We start from the raw sequence: 16,187 nt of genomic DNA on the forward strand, positions 1-16,187 counted from the left end.
AGGGCTCATTTGTCTGCATTCATTTTCTAGCTGCCACCCCAGAGATCATCCTGGCCCTCCCCACTCATTTCCTTTTTCCACTGGGAGCAGACAGGGCATCTCCAGCTATTCCCAGGCGTTTTCTGCTCTCAGGGTAAAGGTTACTCACAGCTCTGCAGCCTCTCCAGCCCCGTGCTCACAGCCCACTGGTGAAGTGGATCTGCTCTCTGCTGTTCTTCAAATCACCTGCTGAGCTCAGTGTACCACAGGGGCTTGCACCAAGCCATGTGGCATCAATCTCTCCAGCAAGGACACCAAGCTTTCCTGCAAAAGCAGAAAATGCCCACAACTCCTCTTGCTGAGCCTCTGCCTCAACCCCCTTTTTTTTTTTTTCAGCTCCAAACACAGGGCTGGAAATAAATGCCAGTGGTAAGCAGACAGTACACACCAGATAACAAACACTGCAGTTATGAGCAGAGAACTCAGGAGATCTGTTATTCCAGTTTCCAGAAAAAAAAAAAAAAGCGCCACAGTTCAAGGCCTCTTTAGTTACGTAAACTTCATTTCCATGTCTTTTATCACTGATAAGATAAGCCATTGCTCAAGTTCAAGTTCTGTATCAAGTAAACCATGATAATCCTCTTAGGAATTCCCCATGCCCCAGCTTGAACAGACCTGCAGAAAAGAGCTTAAGGGGTTGCCTTCAGCTTAAAAAAAGAAACACACAAGCACACAGCCACAGACTTATTTATAATGTAGGCAAATTTGGGGCCTAGTACAGAGCACTGGAGGCTTATACAGCTCTGTCTGAATAAGGGATCTACTTCTGCCCTAGTTCATAAATGCTACAAGCTACTACTTGGTCATGCATGGCTCAGCTGAGCACCAGCCTGGAGATGATTGCCTTGCAAGGAGGATTTCTTGCAGCAACAGGAATCCAGAGGGTGAGACCCCAGAAGAAATTAAACTGATTCACAACCAGTCACACACACTTTGTCCTGGATTAGAGCAACAAGACTTTCCCAGGCAGCAGTATTTTTTTTTATTTATTACAACACAGGATAATTTTATATCCTTTAATGCTGGCAGTAGAATTACAGTGATTTTAGGCAATTACTGCCCTGCTTTGGGTACAAGACATTAAACTCACTAAGACCACCTCCTCCGGTACTTTACTGTCAAAACACCCAGATGCAAAACATCACCGTCTCTATTTGTTAAGAGGATGATTTGATCCAATCTAGCAACTGACTATATTTACTAACCACTTCAATATGCACTCACACACCCCACACTGCAACACAAAAGGCCATTTCATAAATATCTGATTGCAAGACAGATGACAGCAATAAGCAGGCACACAAACTCTTGCCCTCCTCTCTGCTGCTCATCATCAGGACACAAATTACCTGGGCCAGCAATTTCATCACAGTGTCTTCCAGGGAGCCGACTTAGCCTGAAGGCAATGCAGGCCAACATTTGAAGCTTTAATACTTCACTTCCCAGGGCTGCATGTGGCCACCCCCAGCGTGGCTCAGCGACGTGCAGCCACACGCTGCAAGGGCACAGCGTCAAACCCTTCTGAGGAGAAGATCAAGGCACCAGGCAGTGGGTAACAGCTGAAATTGGTGCTTCAAATGCAAATTTTCTTCAGGTTTATCTACTTCCTCAGCCAGCCCAACGGGCTCCAGCACCCACAATGTTTCTTATACATTTCCAGCTACCGTGACTTTTATCCCTCTGAGAGCTCCTCTCCATTAGGGTCTTTCCCACATCTCTCAGTATTTTATGACACTCCAACTAAAAGATGCAGCATATCAAACAAAACACATCTCTCTCCTTCCCACCAGCAACTTCAAGATCCTTCAGCACTGACTGACAACCCACAATATTGTGGGAAAGGCTGTTTTCAGATCAGCTGCTGGAAAAGCTCTTCCAAGGTAGCAGCTGAATTCAAATCACACACCAATTAGCTCAGGGGGATTTGTATGTTTTTCTTTCAGGAAACCTATTTGAAAACAAAACAAAGAGGGGAAAAAATTGTTTAAATCTCATTAAAATATCTCAAACTGTGTCACAAGAATGCCACATTTTCTACTGAAGAAAACAGGAGCAGCTTTCACTAGTTTCACCTCACCAGACAGAATTTTGTCCTTTAAACCCACTTGCTGTGTCCCCCCACTTCCAAGAAGAGAACACAGAGGTCCAGAGCAGCTGCAGACCTGCTCAGCATCACACAGCAAGTAAATCACCAAACTGCCTGGGTCTGTCCCAGACCTTTCCCACAAGATGAGGTTTTCCACCCTGCTCTCCTCAGGCTTTCACCTCAAGGCCACATGCAGATGACCGTGCTTTTTCTGCAGCCAGTGCCAATGAGGCCACTGCATTCGTTATCCAGCAGGATAATGACAGAGTGCAATTCAGTCAACAGCAAATCCTCCCCAGGGAGATGCCCTCTGACCCTCCCTGAGCTGGGGGATGAACGCAGACAGCCAGATCTCAGACAGGCGGCAGGGCTGAGTGAATAATTCCTAATGAATCCTTTCATCTCTTCTTTTGTTTTGGGGAAGGGAGGGAGGGGGTGAAAGGAAATAGTTTGGTACTATCCACCAGCAGAAAATTATTTTCTAGAGCTACCCCGAATCACTGTCATCTGAACAACATTTTTCATGGCTTCTGCACAGTACATGGGCACAGAGAAGCCCCTCTGCAGACAGCCAGTCTGGGAGAGGGGAGCAGCAGCCAAACACACAGCAAGAGCAGGGATGCTGCTGCAAGCCTCGCTTAAAATCACCCCTAGGCAGGCAATTGAGAGTTAATCTAAGATATCCACTCAAACCACATTTCTGCCAACCAAATTCAGTTCCACTGACACATCAGCAAACGCATGAAGGACAGGAAAGTTCATGAAATGAGGCCCACAGAAAGCCAGGATCTTACCTCTCTCCACATGCCACTCAGACCCCACTATCAATTTTCTCTCATTTTCCAAGCCACAAGCTGTAAGGATAACAAGGATGTGATAAAAGCAGATTTATTTTTTCCCCAACAAAAAGAAGCAATTCTCATTTCTCCAGTGTGAATTCAGCTGTAGAATTCAGTTTAGCAGCATCTGCTGAATGCTCTGTGTCACCCAGAGGTACCACAGTAAACAAGGGTGGAAAAACAACCCTCAACTCTGAGATCTCAGAGCTGCTTCACAAGCTTTCAGCCATTCATGCAGCACCCTGGCCCATGGGCACTTGTCCTCATCGCTTTTAGCTTTGCAGTTTTTATCCCCATCTCTCAACTGCTCCTAAATTCAGCCGTGTCTGAAGCAGTCACTTCCAGCTGCATCAGCATTTACAGGGATTTACCCTGAGCAGGTTCTGGGTTATACTGGGAACAGAAATCACCCAGAAGGACCATGGTGGTGAGATGCTCCCAGCCCCATTCCCAGACAAATGAACTGACATGAACCTGCACACTTCAGCAGGGCTTGGCTCGTGTATTTATAGAGATGCCAAATCCCAGGGATATCAATGACAATCTCTTCCCCAGTAAAACCTGATTACAGTGCTGGGCTCTCTAAAGCCCCCCTGCCACCTCTGACATCATGGGGAGCAGCCAGCAAACCCCTCCAGGTGCTCTGCACAGCAGGGGCTGCAATGCCAATGATTAAGCAAATCTTCAAAGGAAGAAAAAAAACAAGAGTCCTGGTCAATGACTGACCAGTGTAATAGCTCAGGCTACTATCATGTGCTCTTCTCACACCACATTTGTTTGCTGGGCTGCCCAAGAGGTTTCCAAGGGTCAAACACGAGGTCATCAGCTTTGCTGAAAAATATAAAAAGCTGGAGCTGCAAGTAAGGAAGGTCCCAGTACTTACAATTAAGGCTAAAAAAGACATGAAAATGCAAATCCTCTAAGTTTAAACATACCAGAGGCAGCAGCAAAAAGGAGAAGAAAAAGAAAAAGGATCTTATGGTTTTTGAAGATCAGACCTTTGCAATATTTAGTAATCCACGAAAAATTCTGACCAGCCTCAAGGACCAAGAGTGGCTGTGGAAAGCAAAACCTTGCTTTCAGGCTATTTTGAGAAGCACTCACAAGGTTTATCCCAGAAACTGCTTTCTGCCTACTCAGATTTCTCAACTGAGCCAATCACATGGTGTTTCGATGGACTGCTGGAGACACTTGAGAATAGCAGAGCTGCCTGCTGCTATCTGCCTGGCACAGGGTGGTTTTTAATTGAGCCTGAACTCTTAAGTCCCTGCTGCAGTCTGCAGCTCCAATCACTGAAATAATAATTAAACCCAGGAGAAGCAAAGCAAAGCAGCAATGCCTTTAACTAGTACATTAAGATGAGGGGACCTGAAGATGTGCACAGACACCTCCAGGATGTGCTGGTTTGTTTCAAGCCTGAGGATTTCACAGATTTTTAAACAGAAAGTCAGGGTGGCAGAGATCCTGCAGTACAGAAACAGCAGAGACGCAGGAAATTATTCACTTTCACCTCACCCAGGCCAAGGAAAAAAATCAGAGCAAGGTTTTGCCACCTGAGTTTGGGACTTTCCTTACCCAGAGAAGGGAATGCAGAGCAAGAGGTGCACCCAAGTCAGACTGATTTGAGCCATCCTCTGCAGTTCAAATTAACCTGGGAAAGAAACCACTCTGAAAAAGTCTGTTCTGGCTGTGGAGGCTGCAGGCAGATCAGACAACACAAGTTCAGCTCTGAAATCCGAGGGGAGAGACTGAGCCTGGAAACCACTCTCCATTAGGTTAATTAGTCAAGTTTGATGTATCCAAGTCGGTTACCATGGCCACAGGAACTGAAGAGTAATGCTTCACACAGATTTCCTTGTGTGGGACTGGGGACAGGGAGCTCATCCAGCCCCTGCAGGCCCCCTGGGCAGGCAGGGAGGAAGGAACTTGCCACCCTGGGCTCTGAGCCAGCCCCTGGGCTGGGCTGCTCACAAACCCTTTACTGGAACTGCTCCCTGTCCATACGGCTGCTAAAAATAGCACCCGAGCTCAAGCAGGTTAATGACACATCAAGAAGATGCATTTGCACATAAAAATAAACAGAATGCATGTGAGATCTACCCTCCACCTGGCTTTTGGCTGGCTGGTTTTGAGTGGGGAGAAAAATCACAAAGCTGCTGTTTTCTCTTAAAAATGCAATGCCTATCTGTCAAAGAAGTGACAGAAAGCTGTCCATCTCTCCAAACACTATGGCAAATACAGCTGAAGCTTGTCTATCAATTTCAGAGCCTGGAAAGAGACCAGGGCATATTACAAACAAACACTTTAAGTGTCATTAGTTACATTATGATCAACATCGCGTCAGTTGCTTACAACTCCACTCTGCAGCAAACACTCACCCAAGCACTAGCATGAGTAAAACCTACTGCAACTTCAGGAACAGCAGCAGATTTAGAAAAGAGTGGGAGAGAAAAAGCAATCTGTAATTCAGCAAGGCTCCTGTGGCAGAGCAGGTTTAAATCCCTTGAGGAAAGGATCCTCCTCTCACTCTCTGCCCATCAGGTGCCTCGCTGAGCCAGGACTGACGCCTGCAGAAGCTGCCACACTGCACAGGGGATGGCTCCTGCCCAGCTCTGGGCATCAGCTGGCCCTGGGTACGCAGGACCAGGCACAAAAGCACACAGCACTTCAGTCTCCTGGGTGCACAAGCAGGAACAAAGGTGCTGCAGCCAGCACAAGGCAGCAACAATGTGAAAAAAACCAAGCCTGCCACAGAGGAACATTCCAAGTCACCACTCCCAAACAAGCACTTCATTTCCAGCTCACAGAAAAGGAGCAAATGCCACAGAAATTACTGAACTGCTGCAGCAGTGCCTGAGCTTGACCCCAAGGTGAAACTGCAGGAACCCCAAGAGAACCATTCCTGAGGGTCTCCATCACCTGCTGCAAAATTGATTGGTGTGTCCCATGCTTGAGAGACACCTGGCATGTCTGCAAACAGGTCTGTGCCAAAGTGTTGGGGGAATATCTCCCCTCTTAGAAGGGAATTTCAGTCCTGTGGAATTTACTCCTGCAAAAGAAAGGCTTGAAGCACAACCAGGTTGTGTGAAGTACAGCCACTCTTCCCTGATTTCAGGCCCTGTGTCCCCTGGCTCCACATCCATCCTTGCAGCACCCATACTTTGAACTGACTTACACAAAACCATGACTGCTTGGTGAAGACATTCATTCAGCTAATCAAGTGAAGAATAACAGGAGAGGGAAGCACTGTGATAGGAACATGCCGAGAGGCAGGGAGGTGCAGACTCCTTCAACCAGCACTACAGCCAAAGTCCCCCAATTTCAGAAATAACAACTTACAGTGAGCTAGAAGCTGTAAAAAAGAGGAGCAGGAATCACCCCTGTTTGAGAGCCCCAACCCCACCAAGAGTTCCCATCAGCCCCACCTTTCTCAGTAGGTTCATGTCCAGCTGTTAGCTTCCCCCTTCTCTGCACTTGCCATAAATAGTTGCTCACACAGATTTCTTTGTTACACTAACCAAAAAACTGGGAGATGGCCATGTGACAGGAGCACAGAACATGGAGAAGACCATTCCCTTCTGTAACTAATTGTCCTGCCCCCTCAGCACACACCAAATTGACTTGGCAAGGCTGCAAGGCAAAGCTGCTGTATTTATTTACACTTTTTATTCCTGCTGGTTGAGAAGCTTCATAAACCAGTTTGCAAATGGCCAAGACAGCACAGGCACCTTTTTCAAGTTTTGCATAAACTGGAATGAGTGAAAACAGCAGGGATAGCAGCATTCCTGGGCTGTGTCCTTTACAATAGATATTTTAGCCTCAGCTACCTAAGAATTAATTGGCAAAATACTCAAGAAGTTCTCAAGTAAAGGCAAGTGTGAACACTCACTTATTTCTGGGTACTCTTACCCTAGGGATCAGCCTCAAAACCAAAACTGAGTATGTGCAGACTGGCTGATCAGAAGGCAGTGCCTGTGTAGCCAAACACATTTTGTGCCTGGAGCAGCACCAGGGTAAGGCCAGGCTGAGCAGTCGTGCACGGACACGCTCCTGGAGCAGCCACGAGCCTGACTCTGCACCCATCTTCCAACTCAGCCAAAGGTTCAAGGTGTTTCCGCATGGAACAAGGAACTAGAGCGAGGCAAACACAATAATACATTGTGTGGGGACTGAAGCCTCCTACTGAGAAGAAATCCACAGACGTTTAAAAAGCACAACCGAGCAAAATGCAGAAAAAAATAAGAAATAAGACACAGATGGAGCTTAAAGCTCTTGTCTCATTGAGCCAGAGCAAAACTCACTCTGCCTTTGGCAGGGGAAACAGGAGCAACCAGGGTGCTTGTGTCTGCCTCTGCAGCACAACTCCTCCACCTCAGGGCAAAGCACATTCCCCATTTCTCTGCTGCTGGCAGAGTTTAAGGACATTCACAGAAGTGCGTTAGATTTCACGAGCACCAGTCTCGGTGGAGAAGATGCAAACCTCAGCTCTGCACAGTGAGAGAGTTAAAATAAAAACACAACCCTTAAGGTACATGCTGACTTCTCTCTTTACTTCTGTTTCATAATGCTGGAGAAAACCCAAAACCCTGCAGTGTTTCTCACTCCAACACCACACAGCCCTCAGGAACGCTGCTGGCAGCTGGCTGGGTTCTGGACCAAAACCACAGCAGCTCTTTATGTGCATCTCAAGACACGTAGACATCAAAAACCAAAGGAAAAAAAAAAAAAAAAAACAAAAACCCACCCCAACAATTTTTAAGTAGCAACCCTGTCAAGATATCAAAGTAAAGCCAAAACTAAAACCTACAAATGAAGCAAAAAAATAGGAAGAAGAAAAAAAGGGCTGGCTGCCACCTCCTATACATGCTGCCAGCAGGATCATTTGCTCCAAAAATAAGGATGCTCAACACATCTCAACTGATGACATGACAACTGCTTCACGTCCCAACACCGAAGTTGCATAAAAACCTCTGAATACCCATTGCCTTGTAGCTCAGTAAAAAAAAACAAGCACTCTACTCACTCAGAGCAAGCAACAGACACCGAGAAAGGTTTTCAGCTCTTCATTTCCACTCAAGCATCCACTCAGGCTGCAGAGAAGCATTTTACCCCTCCGCCCTTTGCCAGTCACGCTCAGCAGCTCCAGCCACAAGGCTGCAGCTGAGCTGCCTGCCCAGGTGCCTGTGCCCACTAATGCAAAAATATCTCAACTGTAGCTCTGGATCCCAAAAAACTCCGCAGAGCAAGCTCACAAAGGGAGAGCTACTGACTCCAGGTCCCCCCAGAGAGCAGCACCCAACCTCCTGCAGAGCCTGGATATGCTCGGGCTGCCTCAGCAGCACCTCCCAAATAAGAGACATTTAAGACTAGAAAGCCTTCAATAAGAATTCTGAAGGTTTTTTCCACTGCCAGTTCAGAGAGTTTTCCCAAAGCACTGAACACACAGATTCCTGTAACGCAGACTTTGCTGCATTTTATTTCTTTGACAGTTTTTAATCACCTCTGGTCTAGCATTTGGAAATTATTATTCACACACACAACAGGAACAAGGCTGCAGGGAAACATGAATTTCACTGGGCTGCCTGGTTTTGTCTGTGGACACCACCTCACATATTACCAAATCAAAACAAGCCGGCCAGCTTGAGCGTGAGGGGGAAATGAAAGGGCAGACTGGTGACCTAGAAATGAAGCTGACACTCTGGCATGAGCTTGAAACTCTGCAGCAAAGGGGGGGGAAAAAAAAAAAAGCTCTAACTGCTTTCAAGATGGAGCTTGAAAAGTTTGTTAATGGAATTATATGATGTGGTACCCACAGAAAAGCAAGGACTGGATCAAGGAAGTTTTTCCAATAGGAAAGAGGGGACGTAGTTATTTGCTAAACACAAGAAATTCTTACACCAAAGAGGAGACGTAGTTATTTAATGTTCAGATGCCATAAAAACACCCCTACCAAACCACTGGAGAAACTTCTTGAGCACACAGTTGTGGTACCAAACACCACTGCTCTGACAGACACCCAAGATTTACAGACCACACGATGTCACACATGGCATGGCGGTAACAGCACGGGCTTGAGCAGGCAGTGGACAAAGCTTGAGGGCTTCAAGCAGTGATCCAACGCAAGCTCACCCTGCCAGGTGTAATTGGTTCAAAGAGGGTGTTCACAAGCTGCCTTTGTTCCAGCAAGTCTCAGGCTCGAGCGAGTAATGTCCACATCAGCAGCATAAACTGACACAGGATCCGCAGCGCCCTCGGCAAGGCTGACAGAGAGGTTTCCACTGCCAACATCCAGCCCAGACCCTGCCTGCACCGTCAGGTAACCCAGTGTAAATCACTGGGGACTCACAGCCTCCCAAAACCAGCTCCTTGCCACATCAGACCAAGGAGATCACGCGGCCTTGGCAGTAAACACTTCCACAGAATGCTTCTGCTGCAAGAGCCAGGTGCTGCCACTGATAAACCACAGGCTCTCCAGGGTTTCTGCAGCACTGCAGGTACGTTTGAGAAGTTTGCAGAGGCCAAAGACTGAGCTATTTATGAAGCGATCAGGTACTGTACAGCTGAGAGCTGGTCTTGTAAAAATTTAGCCGCTGGAGTAATTTTATAAGGTTTTAAAATATTTTCAGAAGAAAGCCAACTTTCCATTGTTTGCCACAGCTTGTTAGAAGCCCACACATCCCGCAGTCCAGAGGAAAAGACACCCTCCACCCTCTCCAGCCAGCGCTGCACGGCTGGAGGCACAGGCAGATTTTCAGAAAGCTCGACTTTGCCTGTCACCCTGCTCAGCAATTCAGCTCTCCCACCACATCCCACTGACACCCAAGCGCAAGGCTCTGTCCTTCACCGTGCTGTGCTGCAATAATCAGGCCCCAGCTCTTTACACAACCACCTAAGCCTCCAGACCTTGCAATTATCACTCCCTGAGGAGGATGAATCCTGCCCACCTGGGAGGCAGCAAGTCCTCAGGGACTGAACACAGACGATGGGACGATCTGCACCAGGAACCTTCCCAAATCCTGTCATCCTCCACCCACGGGCTGACACATTTCTTTCCTTCTGCCTTCTTCAACACCGAGACAAGGAAGAGCACACTGCAAAGTTCTCTCCTGCCCTAACACGCACAGGACAAACCCAGACTGTGTTGCTTAAGAAGCTGGTAGGCAACATTCAGGTACCAGCACACAGCACCAGCCAGAGCCTGCAGAAAACACAGTCTGGAGGACACAGAAGTCCCAAAAACAACATGATAGATGGTCACGCCACTGAAGCATTTATTCAGTTTACAGCCAGTTCCCTGAGCAGGCAGAGGGAAGCACACCCAGCTGGAAGAGTTAACTTCCCACACGTTTGGCCAAAAGTGCATTTCTGGGCACCGCCGCTCTGTCCAGTGTTACGCCAGGGAAACAATGCTAAATAAAGATTACGTGGAGTGGTATTATGTAAATAATTCTCTTCCACAATGAAAGGATAAACCTAGACTGCCTGGTTAGTTATTAACCCAGGAGCCAGCGCTGCAGAGAGGAAATCCTGCCGGCTCTGGCTCCCTCCCTGACACACGCACCACCCACCCAGAGAGGCACGGCCAGGCCTGCAGCCTCCAGAGACAATAGCCACACCATCCCCAGCCTCCCTGCGGGCTGCCACTGTCCCTCACATCACTCCCACAGGAGGAAACTATTTGGACCCCACCACAGTGTCTCCTCCCAGGGCAACCCCGCTCCCAGCCTCATCACTGCTGCCAGTGCTCAGCTTGTTCCCCTTCCTCCTCCTCATCCTCCTCTCACCATCAGCCCAGGACACGAAGAGTTTCCTGTGTTATGAAGGGAACACATTCCTCGACACAGCCCTGCTCTTGAAGGCCTTCCCTTCTCCTCACAGCTGAACTCACTGGAGCCTGCCTTTGCTTGCACATCTTCTTCTGCCCAGAATAACTTACTCGACCTTTCTGCCTCCATTTCTCCCTGCAACCTTCCTCCTGCCTTGGCCTCAGGTCTGAATGCTTTATGTTTGTCATACGATTTTAAATCTGTCAGCAATTCATCCATCTGCCACCTCCTGGGATACAGCCTTGCATAAACCTCTTGCTGGAAAATTAAGCTGTACCTCATTCAGAAACCAAACTGGCTTTGAGATCATTTCTTTCCAAGGTGCTGGGCTATTTCAAAGACTGGCTTCTTCCCTACAGCGAGCAGAAAAGCCATGATGCTATCCGGTCTAAAATAAACATTATGGGAGCAGCGATAAGGGGAAATATTTCAGCTGACTAAGAGCAATGCGGGTTCAAATCCAAGCGTAAGCTGATATTGCTTATAATTTGTTCCCAAGCCAAAAACACAGACTGGGAGTGAAAAAATGGAAGGCATTAAACAACAAGCAGCGTACTCAGCGACTCTGAAAAACTTCAGCATTTCCATTTACATTATTATTTTTTTAAATAACCTTCAGTTTCACGGATCATAAAGTTAATTTGGAGTAACTTCCCTTCTCTGTAACTAGACAGAGCTGCTATCCTTTACATTCATTAATGTTTGCTCAGTGCTCCGCAGCTATAAAGAGAGCACTAACCATTATCAGCATCCTCCATGCACCCAGCAGGCACACAACCACTGCCGTGCTCTCCCTGCGCCCCAGATCCCCTCCAGCTCCAGCACTGGATAACAATCACAGTCACGGACACCCAACTCCATCTTCACTGCTTTTCTTCCAGTGCCAGGCACCTCTCTGCAGGCAGGGCTCCTCTCTGGGCCTCTCCAAGCCAGCCTGGGGTCAGGAGCAATCAGGGCCTCCTCACCTGCCCACCCTCACCAGGTGACATTTCTCAGCGTCACACAGCGAAGGTGGCAGGGGAGATGCTACTGTGTGGGCACTGCCTGCTCACCAGAAACATCCCCTCCTGGGGCACCCTGCTCACCTTTAGTAGGAGCAGTCCACACCCCAGAGAGACTGCAGCTGCCAAAGGCAGGTTGGCAGGAACAGAGAACTGGCAGCCTCAAGAAGGGAAGTGACAATTAGGGTGGGCAGCAGGGCTGGGGGTGCAGCCCAGATTTCTCAATTCCCAGCACAGTCCCGCAGCTGCCTCGTGCTCAGGTCAGGGATCACTTCCCAAAACTGACGAATCACTCATTTCCTTCTGCTCTTCTGTCCTCCTTCCCTTCCTGCCAGATCCATCCCTCACTCTGATCAAGCCTTTACAGGCATTTTCCTGCCCTCTGTTCTGGAGCTCCAGCTCCCTCTTCAATCTTCTTTTTGGGAAAGCAGCTCTGCTGTAGTCGTGCTCATTAAATGATACACATTTCCATTTTCTACTGCAACGCAAAGATCTATCCCTTGACACTACAGGGCAAATCAGAGACCTCAACACCTGTGTGCCAGCACAAGCCCAGCCATAAATAGCAATTCTCTGCTGCTTCCTATGTCGATACACAGCAAGCGCCCTTCAAAGCCGTGCAGGAGCCTGTGCCACAGCAGCCTAGATGAGAATCCATGACCTCACGATGCCCAAATCCTTAGGAAGCTGCAAAAGCCTCAGTCACTAATCAGAGAGGCGACTGGGTGCTGCTACAGCTCATTTCCAGCTCCATTAGAGCTGACCCTGCTCTCCGCTGAAAACTCCCAGCGAAGACTAAAGGAGCCACGGCTCCTAAAAAACGCAGCTGCACAAAAATAACAGTGCTCCCAAGAACACCCTGGCCTGGATTCCCATCCCTGTGCAGCCCTGCAGCTAAGCCCATGGTCTGCGTTCGGGGACCACTGCTCACAGGCACAAAGCCCAGGGGGAACCAGCACTTTGCCACTGGGAGGAACGAGCCCTCACACTGCACAAGCAAAGCACTCATGGAGAAAGAGACTCTTCACCAGCTCTCCAGCAGACTTGCTCTGACACATTGAACTTCACATAACCCCACCAGCCTCAGTTTTCTGACTTGTGAAGAGATCTGGTCCGAATGAGACACTGGGTTAGGGATGGGGAGTACTGCACCCCAAAGGCCCTTCACAACTGCTCAAATGAGCCACCCAAAATTCACCTCTGAAAAGTTACCGATTTCATCCTCCTTTTGTACCCACTCATCTAGAAACTGACAAGATCGTAACTTTCCTCCCCCCACAGGGACACAACCACGATGGTATCTCAGGCACATAAATTGTAGTCGGTTTCAAAGAGGTTTCTCCCAGGACAACTGGACTGCAAAAAGGACTGTATTGCAGCAGAGGCCACTAAAAACCAGAACCAGGAACACTGGGAGCCATCAAGGGGCACAAATAATTCACAGCCATGTCACAAAAGATGAAGATATCTCCTATGACCCAATTCCAGCAGTCCAGAGCTGCCGTGGAGATGAGACGGGGAGCTCTCCACACGTGCAGCTATCAGCACAGCTGCATGCACACCATCGCTGCCAATCATAACAAAACTGCCTTTACCAGACTGCATCTCCTAATTACGAGACGTGAACACGGCCTGAACCAAACCCTCTTTGGATTTAGCACAGGATGGCTCCAGGGATTAGTAGAACCTCCACTGGAGGCAGCTTGGTTCAAATCCAACCACAGCCATTAGCAAGTGAAGAGAATTGCCAAGCAGCAGCTGGCTGGTGGCTTGCACGAAACAAGTTTATGGTTTCAGTGCAGATCCTGACGCAAAAAAAAGGCCAGTCACCTCCCTGGAGCTCCAAGGTGTGAGGGCAGAGGCACCCACCTGCTTCTCCAGGGCTGGAGATGCTGGCGTGGGAGGCGTTCCCACAGGGGCCCAGGACCAGCTCCAGAGCCGGCCCTGACCTCCGCGGGGGTTTCAGAACCAGGTATGTTTTGCAACTTGGCAGAAACACACAGCTAAGTAACAGAAACCACCACCCACATGAAGCCCGAAGAACAAAGTACCAGTGTTTTCCTGCCCCAGACATGTGCGTGCCCCATCTCCTCTCTCACACCAAAAATAGCTTCTACTTTTTCCCTTTTGGCAACAACAAACCGAGGTTTGAGTGCATTTGCTTTCAATAAACTAAACACGTTTTGCAAGAGTCTCTCTCACAGTGAAACTTACTCAACTAAGCTATAAAATATTTGTCACAAGCAAAACTTCCCTCCCATGACATCGTGGGACTCAACCCCAACACACTCTGGCAGACCCTGGCACACAGGAGGTTTGAACTAAATCCCAAAGTCACCCAACATCAGCACTGAAACTCAGAGAATTAAGTAGGATTTGATTAAAAATATCCAGGAATACCTGGCTTCACTTGAAGAGTTTTACCACCACTTCCAGAAGAGAGGGAAATGCTCACCCAGTTGTCCCAACTCACTCCCTTTATGAATCAGTAGTAGTACCAAGTGTTTATCAGCAAAGCACACGGAAAACTTAAACTTAACCTTGCTGATAAAACCCCTACACTAAATGGAAAAACTCTCACCCCACATGACCAAGGAATACCAGCAGAACGATATCACATCCACCAAACTGATTAAAAACCCCAGATTCAGCAAAACCCTGACGGTTTTCAGGAATCCAGAGCGCAACCTTTGCTTCACGGGAATACTGAGGGAGAGGTCGCCGCAAGAGTTCAAACCATAAATGCCTGTGAACCAAGGGGTTAGGAAACACCCACTGCACAGATCACCTCCAGCAGCACCGTCCTCTCCCGCACATTCTTGAGCTGACCCAAAACACAAAGTTCAGGGAGCAGACGCAGCCTGGGGCGCAGGCAGCAGTGCCTGCAGGGCTTCCAGAGGGTTCAAAGCGCTGCAAGCAGGGATGGCTTTGTTGGGTCAACACGGCCCCAGCCCGAGTCATGCAGGTTTTGCTGCTTCAGTGGTGCTGGCAGCAGCCCACATGGCAGGCAGCTGCCTGCACCCACTGCAGCCTGCTCTTTGTGCATTGTCAGGGCAAGGGAGCAGGAGGAAGGGCCGAGGGAGAAGAGGGAACAGGAAATTATAAGAATCAACAGAAAAAAAAAAAGAAAGAAAAAAAAGAAAAAAAAAGTGATCACTCCAGAGACCTCAGCTAGGGTTCAGAGAAACGTGCACTTGTTGCCTGCAGACACCCGGCTCAGTTACCTCCCGTAAATATTTACAGGGCGAACAGCACACGGCCCGAGGAGCCGGCCCCGCAGGAGCCGCCGTGCCCCGCACCGGGCACAGGGCCGCCCTCGGTGCCCCGGGATGCTCGCTCACTGCTCCGGCTGTGGGCCAGAGCCAGGCCCCCAACGTGAGCGGGGAGAGCCCCGGAACACAGCGGGGTTGAACGCCAGGGAGGAAAAACGAGGATGGGGTAAAAAAAGGCCCTTGGGTGCCCCCAGCCCGCAGAGGGGTGTCCCCGCCAGCGCGCCGAGCGCGGGGCTCCCCCGCGCTCCCGGGCGGCGCGATCCCTTGAGGCCAAACACAGCAAAACCAACGGGAAAAAAAAAATAATAATAAGAGAAAGTTTCTCCCCGGCGAGCAGCTCCCGTGGCACATTTTCATTTTTACGTAACGCGGCCGCCTTTCCCCCACCTGCGGGGAGCGGAGCGGAGCGGCCCCCTCAGCCCGGCCCGCCCTCACCCCGGCACCGGGGGCTCCCCCGGGGCTCCCCGCTCCCGACTCACCTAATCCCGCCGGCAGCTGCCGCCCCCCATCGCCGCCGCCGCTCCCGCTTCAGCGGCCGGCGGGGCAGCGCTGGGCGCGGGGACGCGGCCCCGCCATCTGCGCCGTGTTTATAAATCCAGAGCCATGGGGCTGCGAGCCGCGCCGCCCGCTCCTCCGCCCGCCTGCCTGCCCGTCCCTCCGTCCGTCCGTCCGTCCGACCGCGGGGCCGGGCCGCCCCTCGCCGCAGCGCCCAGCCCTGCCCTGCCCAGCCCTGCCCTGCCCGCCCCGGCGCGGCGGGAGGCGGCGGTCGGCGGCTCGGTCGCTCTCCCGGTCGGTCCCTGAGGCCGCCCCACAGCCGGCCGGGCGGGGCGAGGCGGAGCGGAGCGGGGCCGCGCCGCCCGCGCGCGTTAAAGGGGCCGCGTGCGCCCGCGCCGCCCGGCGCGACCCGCGCACCGCCACAGCGGCCGTGCCCGCACCCGCTGCGCCCCTGTGTCCCCGCCGCTGCCATCGGTGCACCCCTGACCGCGCTCTGTCAGTGCCGCCCGGTACCGCGGTGCTGCCGGGGATGCCAGGTTTAAAGGTGCGGCGGGCAGCGTTAGTGCCCCTGCGTGTCGTTGATGAGGTTTTGGGTGGAAATCGGGGGTTCTCACTTGAGGACAGTCCCC

At 50.2% G+C, this 16,187-nt stretch overlaps 1 protein-coding gene across 7 annotated transcripts in view; it reads right to left on the bottom strand.

Annotated features, from left to right (window-relative positions):
• The window catches only part of NCOR2 (nuclear receptor corepressor 2), a 226,578-nt gene extending 210,736 nt beyond the window's left edge, over positions 1-15,842 (bottom strand). For 4 of the 7 annotated variants that reach the window (XM_064392860.1, XM_064392859.1, XM_064392856.1 and 1 more), the window contains exon 1: positions 15,543-15,841. The gene's annotated coding sequence lies outside the window, so the exon portion shown is untranslated. Of the gene's footprint in view, positions 1-15,542 lie in introns of all 7 variants that reach the window. The other 3 variants (XM_064392861.1, XM_064392858.1, XM_064392857.1) reach the window with 1 other exon arrangement.
• Positions 15,843-16,187: the final 345 nt, after the last annotated feature.

The sequence above is a fragment of the Passer domesticus genome, chromosome 17, assembly GCF_036417665.1.
Source record: "Passer domesticus isolate bPasDom1 chromosome 17, bPasDom1.hap1, whole genome shotgun sequence".
NCBI lineage: Eukaryota > Metazoa > Chordata > Aves > Passeriformes > Passeridae > Passer > Passer domesticus.